This window comes from Otolemur garnettii, unplaced genomic scaffold, assembly GCF_000181295.1.
Source record: "Otolemur garnettii isolate 467f Iridium unplaced genomic scaffold, OtoGar3 scaffold00237, whole genome shotgun sequence".
Lineage (NCBI taxonomy): Eukaryota > Metazoa > Chordata > Mammalia > Primates > Galagidae > Otolemur > Otolemur garnettii.
Window position 1 is genome coordinate 741,004 of NW_003852632.1, and position 14,475 is coordinate 755,478.

General features: G+C 40.1%; 1 protein-coding gene and 1 pseudogene across 2 annotated transcripts in view; one reads left to right on the top strand and one right to left on the bottom strand.

Moving 5' to 3' along the window:
* SPIDR (scaffolding protein involved in DNA repair) overlaps positions 1-14,475 on the bottom strand; it is a 533,511-nt gene that overhangs the window by 424,410 nt on the left and 94,626 nt on the right.
* On the top strand, positions 786-4,758 carry LOC100945543 (annotated as a pseudogene). The gene has a single exon (XR_002771154.1). The product of XR_002771154.1 is annotated as a zinc finger CCCH domain-containing protein 11A pseudogene (transcript).

Here is a 14,475-nt window from a genome sequence, read left to right on the forward strand (position 1 = left end):
CTATAAGTTAGTTTTATAGTAGGGCTGAGTACACTGGATACTTTTTCTTCCATTCTTGAGATACTTTGCTAAGAAGAATATGTTCTAGCTCCATCCATGTAAACACGAAAGAGATGAAGTCTCCATCCTTCTTTAGGGCTGCATAGTATTCAATGGTGTACATATACCACAATTTATTGATCTATTCGTGGATCGATGGGCACTTGGGCTTCTTCCATGACCTAGCAATTATGAATTGGGCTGCAATAAACATTCTGGTACAAATATCTTTGTTGTAGTGTGATTTTTTGGTCTTCTGGAAGATGGATCTTTTTTTTTTTTTTTTAATAACCCTTTGAATCTTAAGTTCATTTTCAAATGAACTTTTTTTGTTTTTTATTTTTTGTTTTTGAGGAGATAACTAACCCTAGAGGTCTCCAGTCTGACAAAGGTTATTTGAATGGACTTAAATCTCCCAGTAGTTGGGAGCTATTTTAAAAACACATCCTGTGTTTGATTTGTGGCTGAGAGGTTTCTTTGGCAATGTGAGAAAGAAAATTTTTTCTGCCTCATTATTATTAATTCATGGATTGAGTGATGGATCGACCTACAAGTGTAATAGATTGGAACTCAGTGAGGACACAGACGTTCCTGTTGAGAGCAACCAGCTAATGATTACATTTTAAAGACAGTTTCTGTGATTGAATTGTCATTTGGAAGATAAAACCCATTTCAAGAGGACTTGGAGCTGGTCCTCGTCTTGAGGAATCAGTGGCTTATTTCAAGAAGCCACTTGTGATTGAGGAATCTACCCAGCATGCCTAATCAAGGAGAAGACTGCTATTTTTTTTTCTATTCTACATGCACCAAAAGTGACAACTGCCAATTTATCACTGTGAAGCTGCACTAGGAAATGAAACTATTTGCACATTATGGCAAGAAAGGAGCTGTTTTCAAGAGGTATGCTGGTTTTGGCACATGCAAATTGATTTTTTAAAAATGCAGTGAAATTCCTTGTTATTGGGAAAATCAACCAATGGGATGTCAAAAACTAAACTCCACTTTCCATCACAACAGAGACGTTATGTTGACGGCCTTTTTCTACCTCCAAGCAAAACTGTGTTGCCCACTGTGCCTGAGTCACCAGAAGAGGAAGTGAATGCTAGCCAACTCAAAGTTCAACAAAACAACTGTCTGCCCAGTCTAATCCCTCCCCTCAGCTGAGAAGTGTTATGAAAGTTGAAAGTTCTGAAAATGTTCCTAGCCCCACACATCCACCAGTTGATGAAGATGATGATGATCAGTTTTCTGAGGAAGGTGATGAAACCAAAACACCTACACTGCAACCAACTCCTGAAGTTCATAATGGATTATGAGTGGCTTCTGCCCAGAAACCCAGGGTCAATTTAAAGCAAGGTGAATCTTTGAATTTTGGAATAAAAACTCTTGAGGAAATTAAGTCAAAGAAAATGAAAGAAAAATCTAAGAAGCAGGTTGAAGGAGTTTTCAGTCTTTTATTTTACTCTCAGCCCATTCCATGTCCTAAAAAAGAGAATGTCTGGGCTATGGTAAGGACAGTAACTCTGTCAAAGGAGAAGAACCATTGGTTAGATTGAGTCTTACTGAGAGACTGGGGAAACAAAAATTTTCAGTTGGTGGTGAGAGTGATCCTCCATTAAAGCGTAGCCTTATGCAGAGGCTAGGGAAGAAAGTTGAAGCTCTAGAAACTAATACTGACAAAACACCAAAGAAGTTCAAGTTTCTAAGTCTCTGAAAGAGTGATTAGGCATGTCAGTTGGTCCAAATAATGACAAGGCAACTGAGAGAGTTAATAAAGTTGGTGAGATCCATGTGAAGACATTATAAGAAATTCTTCTTGAAAGAGCCAGTCAAAAACATGGAGAATTGCAAACTAAACTCAAGACAGAAGGACTTTCAAAAGCTGATGATTCTACTTCAGGAGCAAGAAGTTCTTCCACTATCCAAATCAAAACATTCTCTGAGGTACTGGCTGAACAAAAACATCAGCAGCAGGAAGCAGAGAAACAAAAATGCAAGAAGATGCAACACGCATCAAACTAAAAACTGATAATGAAATTTAAAAAAAAGTTATTTTGCCACTCATAGTTGCCAGCAAAGGACAATCAGAGGAACCTGCAGGTAGAACAAAGTCCATGCAGGAGGTACACATCAAGACGCTGGAGGAAATTAAACTAGAGAAGGCACTGAGGGTGCAGCAGAGCTCTGAGAGCAGCACTAGCTCCCAGCCTCAACCTGAGGCCACCCAGGAGCAAGGCAGGTGCTCTGAATCACCAAAAGAACAGGAATGAAGGAGAAGAAACTTCAGGAAGGAAGCGAAGCTGCTTTAAAGAGCAATGTTACTAGAACAGAAGCTAAAGAGACTTCAGATGAGACCACAGGAGTTGACATCACTAAAATTCAAGTCAAGAGATGTGAGACTATGAAAGAGAAGCATATGTAGAAACAGCAGAAGAGGGGAGTGATACAGAAGGAAAAAATCACTCTTGATACCCCTTCACGGAGATGTAGGCTCTTGCAATACCCAAGTGGCAGAAAAACCAGTGCTCACTGCTGTGCCAGGCGTCATACGGCATCTGACCAAGCAGCTTCCCACAAAGTCATCCCAGAAGGTGGAAGTAGAAACTTCAGGGATTGGGGACTCAATATTAAATGTGAAATGTGCAGCACAGACCTTAGAGAAAAGAGATAAAGCTAAATCCAAAGTAAATGTAAAACCATCTGTGGTTAAAGTTGTTTCATCCCCCAAATTGGCTCCAAAACACAAGGCAGTGGAGGTGCACCACGCTGTCATTGCAGTGGTGAAGCCACTCAGTTCCAGCAGTATCCTACAGGAAAGCCCAGCCAAAAAAGCAACTGTGGTTGTTGTCCTAGTCCTCTCTGAGGACAAATCAGTCAGTTTCTACCTGAGGCAGAAACACATGCAGACAGCCTTGTGCGCCTCCAACCCAGTCTTCCTCAGATCCCTCACCCCTTTTCATACCAGATGGGCACAAAAACTCGCCGACTCAGCTCTGCCTCAACTCAGCTCTGCCTCAAAACCCCCACTACCTATGTAGGATGATTTTGAGAAACTAATATGGGAGATTTCAGGAGGCAAATGAAGCTGACATCGACTTGGATCCTGGGAAGGATGAAGATGACCTTCTGCTTGAGCTATCAGTAATGACTGATAACTGAAGGTGGCAGTGAGAACACTTTAAAAAACAAAAACTCGTCAAAAAACTGGACTTTGTTTTATCTATCATAACATTTATATGAGATGATCATTTCTTTAGTCTAGAATTTGCCCTAAATCAGAAGTATACCTCTGAATTACCTGTATGTGTCCTAGATTTCTTGGAGTCAGGTTTTTAAAGTCACTCAATAACCAATTTGTCCATTTGATGCCATTATTTAGCATCTGAGAGAAAAATGTTCCGTCATACCCTTTTCTCCAAAAGAGACTGAGAAGGAGATCTAAGTGAAAGGGTGCAAGAGAACTTAGTGACTCTTTCAGGTGTTTGTCAGTTTTTGCTTTTTCCCCCTTTGTTGTATTCTTTCTTTTATGTATTGTCTTAATGTATTTAATATTACTTGAGTTTGAAATGGATGAAGACAGCTGCTACCATTAAGGACCAAATTTGATGCTACCCCTAAACAAAAGTCCCCACTCAGTGTGTTAAATTGTATGTCTTTTTAAAGGTAATTGGAGAGTCAGCTAAGCTTTAAAGAGTGCTGGGCAGCTCAGGAAGCCTGTTAAGTGGACATAACTCTTTGGACCTGATTTTGATGCTTCTACTGCTCTGTTAGCCTCTGAAGAGCAATATCTAATTTATTATTACTGTAATTATTTAAGGCTTTAAAGTGCCCCAGGGATCCCCTGAAACTAATTTTCTATTTCTGGGGACTCCTGGGTTCATTATAAGAGATGGCAATATGGTTTTGAGGAATTTTTTTAGTATGAAAATTGTCCCTTCTCTTCAGTACTTGCCTCCTTTTAGTATTGAATCACCACAGGGACAAAAATAGGTTAATGTTTTATTTCTAACTCTCCCAGCAAACTCCTTGCCCAGTATTTATTTGATGCCCTTTAATTCCTTGAGGGACAAAAAGGAACTCATTTGAACTGCCAATATTTATCTTTGGACCATAGAAGTACAGTGAATCGTACTGTGGTAGGGTTATGGAGATGCTCTGGGTGTGTACTGTATACCTGCCAGCCTTCTTCATTACTGGATAGAATTTTCTTTTCTTGCTGTTAGTCTCCTTCATATCATCTGAAGGTTTAGACTTGTGGAGGAACAAGCACAATGGGGATAATAGTCTTAAAGGAGACATTATTCATAATCAGAAGTAGGAGGAAAGAAGGACTTGTCCATTTTGATATTTTGTAGGTGGCCAGTTTTGTTTCTCATAGGAAAATCTGACCCTCCTGTCACAATGGCTCCTGAGGAACTGCTGTTGTAAGTGGCTCATCAAGAGTTGAACTTTGTGTAGCCTTGTTGGGAATATGGAAAAGGAAGAAAGCCACAAGACTGCCCATTCAGTCTTGGGAAGATCTGGATAATTCTGCACAAGCAAAAATGACTTGAAATTTATGTATAGACATACCTCTACCAATCCATCTTCAGCTGACTGAATGTTGTACGATAGCCCTTCTCCAAAGAAGGGGTGGAATGTTCTGGTTTCAACACAGATTTTCTACTCATTTCATTTTTAGAATCAGCTTATAGATTCCAGGTCTCCATTGTATATAACTTTTATTCTTTTGCTTTTTAAAAAAATAATTCTGTTTCATATTTAAAGCACTTGTATTAGTCAATGATTCATATTCAGAATTATTTGAACCATCTGCCGTTACAGAAAGAGAAATACTTATTTGTGTTTTAAATAAAACTGGTATAGGAAAAAAAATAATTTTTTCATTAAATTAGAAAAGATCATTTTGTTTTCAAAGTTTTTGTTCTATTTTCATTAAAAAAAAAACAAAAAAAAACAAACCACTGTGGCCCCAAGGAAAAAAAATTATTTTTTTAGTGTAGCATTCAATGTGTTAAAATAAAAAAGGCCTCAGGCTGGTGCTCCTGCCTACCTGAATTCCTCATCTCCTCTAACCCACCAGCTCTAGGCAGTCTTCCCTCCTATACTCCTGCTCCTTACCATGACCCTCCACCTCAGAGACTCTCAAACCACAGAGTCACCTGCAGAGCTTGTTATAACTAGGCAGGCGGCTATCTTGTGTCCCCGAGTGTGTGTGCCTAAACTCAGCTGGTCTACCCAAGACCCCCTGAGCACCAAACCTAGTCCCCCATGGGGCCCCCTTCGTGCTCCAACAAGATGAAAGAAACTCTCATGAACCAAGCAGGAGAAACTGGCTAAACTGCAAGCACAAGTACACACTGGTGGGAAAGGAACTGCTCACACAAAGAAGAAGGTGGATGATACAACATCTGTAACAGATGATAAAGAACTTCAGTTCTCCTTAAGGAAGTTACAGGTAAACAATTATCTCTGGTACTGAAGAGGTGAATGTGTTTACAAACCAAGGAACAGGGATCTACTTTAATAACCCTAAAGTTCAGGCATCTCTGGCAGCAAACACTTTCACCATTACAGGCCAGGGTGAGACTCAATATTATAGACCAGCTGGGTGCAGACAGTCTACCTGGGATGAGGTAAGTGAGCTGAAGCTCTGCCTAAACAGTCTGAATGGGAAAGCACAACTTGCTGTTGGTAAGGATGATGGTGATGAAGTTCCAGATCTCGTGGAGAATTGTGATGAGGCTTCAAAGAATGAGACAAACTGAATTGAGTCAACTTCTGAAGATGAAACTTGAAGAAATTACTGGGAGCCGCTATTTTATATTATGACTGCTTTTAAAAATTGTTTTTGTTTATGGATCTAATAAAATCTAGATCTCTAATATTTTTAAGCCCAAGCCCCTTGGACAATGCAGCTCTTTTCAGTTTTTGCTTATACATAATTCATTCTTTGCAGCTAATTAAGTTAAAGAAGACTGGGAATAAAGTTTGAAGGAAAGATTAATAAAGTTCTTTGCCTAGTCAAAAACAAACAAACAAACAAACAAAAAACCCACTAGGCAGGCTGGGCCCCAGCCCCAGAGTTTGAATTAGAGGTCAGTAAAGGTCAGAGATTTGCATGCTGATAGGTTCCCAGGTGCTGTTGCTATTTCCAATGGTTGAAAGATCTCTTTTTGAAAACCACAGCTCTACCTGGTGCTCACCTGTGATCACTAGTTTGGGTTCCTGCCTGCCTAACTCAGCTTTATCCTAGCCCAGGCTCCTGGGACGGTGGACTGCCAAACTCACCACCCCTCCTGGGAGTCACAGTGTGTCACAGATGCACAAACCAATAGCATTGTGAGCTCATCTTGACTCCTGCTAACTAATGGTCAGATGGAAGGCTTAACTGAATTCTTAATAAAAATTAATAATTTATTGTCATGACAAAATTCACATAGTGCCTTACTGTTTGTAAAGCACCGTCTTCCTCCTATCGCCCCACTTGAATATCACCACAAACTCTAATGGTAGATCTTACCATTCCTGTTTTGCAGATGATGAAACTGAGGCCAGAGGTTACGGACTCACCTAAGATCACAGGACCAACATTTCTGCTATCTTCTTTTTATACAAATGTGGTCATGTAATACATTTTTCAATTGGACATTCTTAGACTTTTATTATCAATTATTTTTAATATTAAAAAGTATAGCAGCATGCAAGAAAGGTACAACATATGTATGAATGCTCACCATATACATCAGAGCCTCCTCCTGCTGTGAACACAAATGAGAGCAAAGCTATGTTTGTGGACTGCCAATTTCAAGAACAAGGCTGCAGACACCACAAGATACCTTAAAGCACCAGAGAAAAACTGACAAGTGGACAAGTTTTTTTCCCCATATAGAAGTTTTCACTTTGGGTTATTTAGGTTTTGTTTCATTTGAAATAGTTTGCTACCATGTAGAAATTGGGGGATCTCGTGCAGATTTGAATGACAAGCTCTCTTAAAACCAGTTAGGATCTGGCAGCGCTAGAATCACAATGTTACAACACCTTAGTGTGCTGGAGCTTTCCACCAGTCCCTTTACTCAGGGTGGCTACTCCAGTCTGGCAGGGCTCTCTGGAACCACCAGTTTGCACCACCTGCCTGGGTCCACAGGCATTCAAAGGCCTCCAGCCCTGGAGCTTGTTCTAGTAGAGTTAAAATGGATCAATGACAAACAACTTGAGCAGAATTAATTTCTGCAAGCTCAAGGAATTACAACTGAAGAGTGATAAAGTCTAGCTGCTTAGGGATTACTGAGAAATAACAGACAAATCACTAATCACACAGCAGTGAAACTGAGAGCTTGATTCCTGTTGCCTGTCTTCTGGGTAAGCCAGTCCTTCCATTTCTATACTAGAGAGTGATAAATTGCTATAGCCTTTTTCAACAGTTTTACATATATGCATATGTACATACATACAACATAACCCAAACGCTATGGATCTGCTACTAAGGATCTGCTTCTTAGAGAAGGGAGAGGCTAGTGGCACTTTCCAAAATGAAAACTACAATTTATGATATATTCTTGAGACACAAAAAATACACACAACAGAAAGAAACAATGACTATACTTTCTTCACAGACAGGATAATCTCTATCCTACAGAGCACAATGTTGGGTGATCAAAATCTCTATAAGTTTATCTACAGGGATCAAGTTGAATTTCTGAAAATACAGGAAAAGGAATTCAAACAAATACTCATTCTATCCATGTCACTGCAGAAAAGGTGAGTCATAAAATTACTATCCTATATTCATCAGCTCTTAATTTTTTTTTTTTTTTTTTTTTTTTTGCCCCTTTGAGGATAGCCAAAAAAAAGAAAAAGCTGTTTCTCAGGCTCCTTTACAAACTTGACATACACAAATGGAACCCAGGACTCCTAAACAGAGGCTGTGGTGCTTTCCAAAGAAGAGAAGTGTCAAAGTCTGAGACTAAGACTTTTGGTCCAACAGTGATAACAGGTGATGTAAATTCTTCATCACATGTGCCAAAGTGAATAACATAAAACAGACTTATACCAAAGTTTGTAAAAGAAAAAAGGTCTGAGATCTCTGTGCTCAATCCCATTACCAGATGTCTCTGAATTCCTGTCATGTTAGTCTTAACATGAAAGCTTTATAAAAATATTAACTCCAATTGCCTCCAGCTGAAAACTACCAGAAAAATTTCTGTGATTATAAGTTGTTTGAATAATGGAAAGAAAACTCTGTAAGATTTGTGTATGTAATGTATATATATGTGTATCCCAACTTCCTAAGGCAAATACATGTGGGTAGGACTAAAGCCCATATAAAGGTAAAGAAACACATTCTATGAAAATAAATAAAATCCTTAAAATTCTCCCACTGAATGCTTTTGAACTGAAAAATTCTAATTAGACAATTCAGCCAATGAAACACCATGTTTAGAGAGAACTACAGGAAAAAGCAACTTGGCTTTATTTCAACATTTCCTCTTCATAAGACTTTGTGGGGAAGACATAAGGAGATTTTTGCCTCAAACCTTAATTTAAAATTAATATTTGGTGTTAGAACCTGCCTCTTGTCATCTCAGGTAATGGGCCAACCATTACCATCTCAAGTAATGAGTCAGTGTACATTGTAAATCTATCACTTCTAACATAAAGTATTTGAGAAAAAAATAAGATAATCTCTCAATATTTATTCCTTTAAAAATTTAAAAGATAAAATGGTCTGCCAAATGGTCCATTTCCTTGTTAACAAATTTGTAAATAAGGATGCTAACTTTTACCAGACTGGAGAACAAAGACTGCCAAAGCGAGCATAAACCACATATATTTTAGTGACTAAAAACTCAGAAAGTGCTGCTGAAATCACTGATACACATGTTACTTAATACTCTCTAAAATTACTTAATGACCTTCATGAGGCTTTAAAACACTATGTATTCAGTATTTATGAGACCTCCTTTCCTTTTTTTCTCTTTCTTTCCTCCCTATTTCCTTCCCTAATTCTTTTATGGAACTCTAACTTCCAGACTTCAAATTTCTGTCTTATAAAAATTCAGTTCAATTAAAACAAAATAGAGAGGACAATAAATACTATCTTTTTTTTTCTTTTTGTGAAGACAGAGTCTCACTTTATTGCCCTCAGTAGAGTGCTGTGGTGTCACAGCTCACAGCAACCTCTAACTCCTGAGCTTAGGCGATTCTCTTGCCTCAGCCCCCAGAGTAGCTGGGACTACAAGCGCCCACCACAATACCCCGCTGTTTTTTGTTGGCCAGGGCCAGGTTTGAAACTGCCACCCTCAGTATATGGGGCTGGCGCCCTACTCACTGTGCCACAGGCACTGCCCAATAAATGCTATCTTGCTCCATTATACCACAAAAAGAATATAACCTGAATCCAAAAGTAAAACTACAGAAGCAATAATAAGATAAATAAAGAAATTTGACTTGAGCAGATGCCCTCCTCCTCTTGGCCATCTACCCACTGCTGCCCCCTCATCCTTAGGCAGCTATCCTAGAGCTTGGTGGGGTATCTCACGTAACCAGAAGACACACAGCAAGCATAGCAGAGTGTTCACAGTCTCCCACACAGATTAGATAAGCACAGCAAGTTTTAACAGGCAGGTAGAGAGTGGGTGTCAGGACATGAGAACCTAGTGGAATGATTTTCCCTCCCTCAAATCCAAAATACCAAAGTGTGCCAAGGATCAGAAATTTGGATGCCATAAGATAAGTAAAAGCTAACACACAAATTTTAACCGTTCCCTTATGAGTCTAGCTGATTAATAAATTCATATTCTTTCTATTCCTTAATTTCCTACTTTAAGAAAATGTTTTATGCAAGGACTGAACTTAAACAGACTAGTAGAACATGAAGGGATTCTTCTCTTAATGGTCTAATTCAAAGACCTTGGTTGTCCTCATTCAGCCCCCTACCAGCAAAGCAAGGCTAGGCAATTTATTTGAGACACAGCCAAGTCACACTATATGCAAAATAAACCCCAATTCAACAGGGTCACTGTGGAAACTGAAAGAGAAAATAGGTGTGAAATAGATTCTAAGCACCCCCATATATTAGGTAGGTTCCCACAAAATAGCAGCTGTCATTACTGTGTTAAGTTTTAAAAACTGAACTTCAGTATCCAAAATTTTCTAGGCCTTTATGTTCATACTGGTCTTTAGATAACAGATGCAAACTACCACACCACCCCTGCTACCACCCACTATAAATGTGCTGTCTGTACAATAATATTTTCCAGCAGAATTTCTTCTGGAAATGTAAGTTATACAAATCATAGCCACATATTCCACCCATGGGATACTTCAGCTTGGTCAATAAGGAGTCTACCTGAGATTGAGTTATCATATAAAATCCTGGTAATAAAGTTTTTCAAATGACCAAGCTATGTGATCATTACATACTCATTTCCTTAACTATTTTTCCTAATTAAGTGCAGAATTGTTCCCCATTAATTTTTTTTCATGATTGAAAGTTTTGATTATACCAGGAGACATATTGTGTTAAGTATTCACAACTCTGATATGAAAGCTCCAATACTTATGAGCACTCTGAGGGAGTTTTCACTAAATGAGAAATTATGCTCCCTTAACTACATCCCACCATCCTCCCATCACCCTCATGGCTGGATTAAACTGCCTGATGAAAGCAGAAAATTGTAAGAGAATAAATACAAATCAAAAAGTTTTAATATCATCAATTCTGTTTTCATGATAACTAAATGTTTAAACAGTTATGCTTATCCAGTTATGCTTTTACCATAATAGGCATTACTCATTAGCTCATGAGTAAAGGGGTCTTTGCTACCACTTTTTTAAAAAAATCCCTGCCCTCACTACCTGTGCACACATCTGTCCTGTGTCTACTGCACTCATTCATTCATGATGATCCTGGCGCGCAAGGAACATGCAGTCTACTTAGGTAAGGCAATAATTACCAGAAGCTATGACAAAAGGTACTAAGGTAGCAAGAAGAAGCTACCCTGACATGGTAACGTGGTGCTCTAACACCTGCAATGGAGCCTGAGGAGCAGGGGGCAGTAAACTCCTTTCAGTATTTAACATGTAAGGTTTCCTAAGAAATTCATGCATATCCAATTTACATTAAAAAAATTATTATTCAGAGGTCCCTTGGAAGAGTAATAAGTATTTCTGCCAAAGGAAGACATAATGGGAAAATAAGTTGCTTGCACTCAAGTATCACTGGACTCCTCTTTTAAGTAGTCCAGCCAAGGTAACCCATGTGGAAAAATGCCCCAACAGAATGTTTATAAGATAGCCTTCTGATAATGTTTTGTTTCAAATATTTAATATATGCCTATTAAAACATATATTTGTGATTTCTTTTCTTTTTTGTATGTGATTCAGAATAGGTTCCCAGACATAAATGCTCTGTTATTACAACTCTGAGCTGTGACAGTTACCCATTTACTGGTCAGGTTGTGAGTACCTGGTGACACCCTGGCTGCCCATCAGATTCCATAAAGGTATTAATGAATAAAGAAGAAATAATGATTAATTGCAAAAAGACACATTATCAGATATTAACCAAACCTTAAAAATTACAATAGACATTACGAAGATAAACCTTATTTAAAACAAAAACAAACAAAAAAACCCTTCATCAGTAGCAATACATACTTACCACCCTGGTTAAATACCCCAATAAATAAGAAAAGGGTTATCTTCTGAGGGCCTGGTGAGCTAGTTAGAAGGCATAACATATTATGTATACTCATCCACATATATGCAAATTAAACATTCTAGACAACTTGAGAAATGCCCAATTGATAGGTACAATTAGCTATCATTCTTAGCTTTCAGTATACTCATTACATTTTGAATGCAAGAGTCATTGCATTTCTATGGCTGGAAAACAAAGATGATAAATTAAAAAAAAAAGAAAACAAAAGAAAAGAAACTAAGGAAGAACTACTCATTCTGAGGAATGAAGGAATGAATAAAATACTTAATGATGGATACATTTTCATAGGTATATACCACTTTTCAAACACTGCAACTGTTCTCTTTAGAAAATAATTTATTGGGGGGTGGAGGCAAGATGGCCAACTGGAGCCAGCTTTCCACAGAGGCTCCCATCCAGAAGGAGAGTTAAAGAACAGAAGTTTACCAAGTAAGCCAATGGTTTGGAGCTGAGCAAAGAGAGAAGGTTGAAGAACACAATTCAACCCTGCTGAGGCGAGCTGCAACCCCAAAGATACAAACAAAAGGTACAAAATCTATGGCTAAGTGCCAAGCAGATGGGAGTCCCCTCCCCCATAAGAACAGCTCACAGTATACTCCATACAAACAAGCAAGCAGAGTTTAAACATCCTCCCCTTTTACCCCATGGGACAGACCCTCTAAAAACTGGACCTCCTTCCCCTACTGGGTACCAAGGCACTCTCCTGCCAGATATAAAACTGTATATATTCTCTACCTGCAATTCTGAACTCCCAGCACTACCCTCCACTATCACCCCAAGGTCTAGAAGCTTGTCCCCCCTGGAGATCAGATTCTTGGGCATTTTCTCGAAAGGTGTGGACAGGGCAAGAGCTGTTGTTGGTCTGTGCTGATTCTGCAGCATGGGAGTAAGGATAAGATGGTCAACTGAGAGGGAACCATACAGGAGAGGCAGTATCCCAAGGCACAGAGCACCAACCACAGCGGTGGGAAAAATAGGGCTCACAACCTATCCTTATCCCCTCGAGGGATATTCCAGAAACACACTCCCTGTCTCTCTGGGCAAACAGAGGAAGCCAACATCTTCTCCGGTGGCAGCCACTGGCAGAACAGATCCGGGATGGAAACACAGGCTCCGTTAAGTAAAGGGTATGCCTGAAGCAGTACCAACCTGGGCAGACCGTGGGGACTAGAATACCTATGTGCAGAGACAAAGACTCCCAGGGCAGGGCTGACCCAGAGGACTACTTTACTGAGCCTAAGACACAACTGGCCCTCAGGGGATCATAGCTGAGACAAAGGAGGGCAAAGAGGCTGGAACTGACAGCTGAGTGTGAGCTCTATCCATGCCCACCGTGAGAACGGACAGCAGCACAGACCAGGGCTGAGTTGCAGTTTCTGTGAGCTCAAACAGAGTCTGATCTACAGGGGAATATAGTAGGGACAGAAACAAATTCTGCAAAGTTGTTCTGTTCTGCTATCAACATCAATCAGGGGCGGAGCAGAAACTGAGTGAACCACCCCAACCTGCATAAAGCACCCGAGTTTCTCAGGCCCCACCTCCACCTGCTGAATAGTGGCAGAGAGTGGTGGCCTGGCTGAAGAAACATACATCTTCCTGTGACTCAGGCAGGAGTCACATACATCTTCCAGTGACCCTAGAGCATCTGCTAATTGGAGGGAACTAGGTTACAGCCCTGTGGGGTTCCCAGTGCCTGGGTATGACACAGGTGCAAGGTGGGGAAGAAGGCATCAACCTTTCCAGACTAATGTATTTACTGGATGTGTTCTTCTGACCTCATGGAGCACCAGAGCGAGTCATACTTGAGTTGTCAGCAGACCCCTGCTCTCTAGTTGCTACAGACCTTTTGAACTCTCCCACATGAGACCAGGGCTGACTGGGACAATTGATTTGGACCTCTTAAAATGGGCCAATCACCCAAGAACTATCCAAAGTGGTACCCTGGGTGTGTGGTTGTGGGAAGGCTTGATTTTCCTTTCCAGTTGTTGTCTGTGGGGCCAGGATGACTTAATGGCTAGTATTTCTCCATAGCGGAGACTTCAACCCAGAGTAACTGATTTACTAGGGTAGGACAGAGACCAGCTGAAAACAAGACAGAGCGACACAGCCCCACCACACCAAGCAGGCCCCCAGTTTATCAGGCCATACTGGTCCTTGGAAAACCCTAGGGGAAAAGGTTTAGACACCAATCCTAACTTTGGGACAAAGGGCTGGTGAATCACTACTTCTGGAGCCCCCAACCCAACTTCTACTTATCTGCTCATCTAGCCAAATTGTGTAAAATTATCACAGGGCAGAATCAGCAGAAAAACTCCAGTAACATGAATAACCAGAATAGATCAACCACCCCAAGGAAGGATATGGCAGACACAACAGAAGATCCCATTCATAAACAGATGGCTGAGACATTAGAAATCGAATTCAAAATTTGGATTGCAAATAAAATTAATAGAATAGAGGCAAAGTTGGAATTAGAAATTCAAGGAGCATTTCAAAAGTTGTCTCAAGAATTCAACGAACTCGGCTCAGCGCCTGTGGCTCAAGTGGCTAAGGCACCGGCCACATACACCCAAGGTGGCAGGTTCGAATCCAGCCCAGCCCGCCAAACAACAATGGCTGTAACCAAAAAATAGCCAGGCATTGTGGCGGGCACCTGTGGTCCCAGCTACTTGGGAGGCTGAGGCAGGAGACTCGCTTGAGCCCAGGAGTTG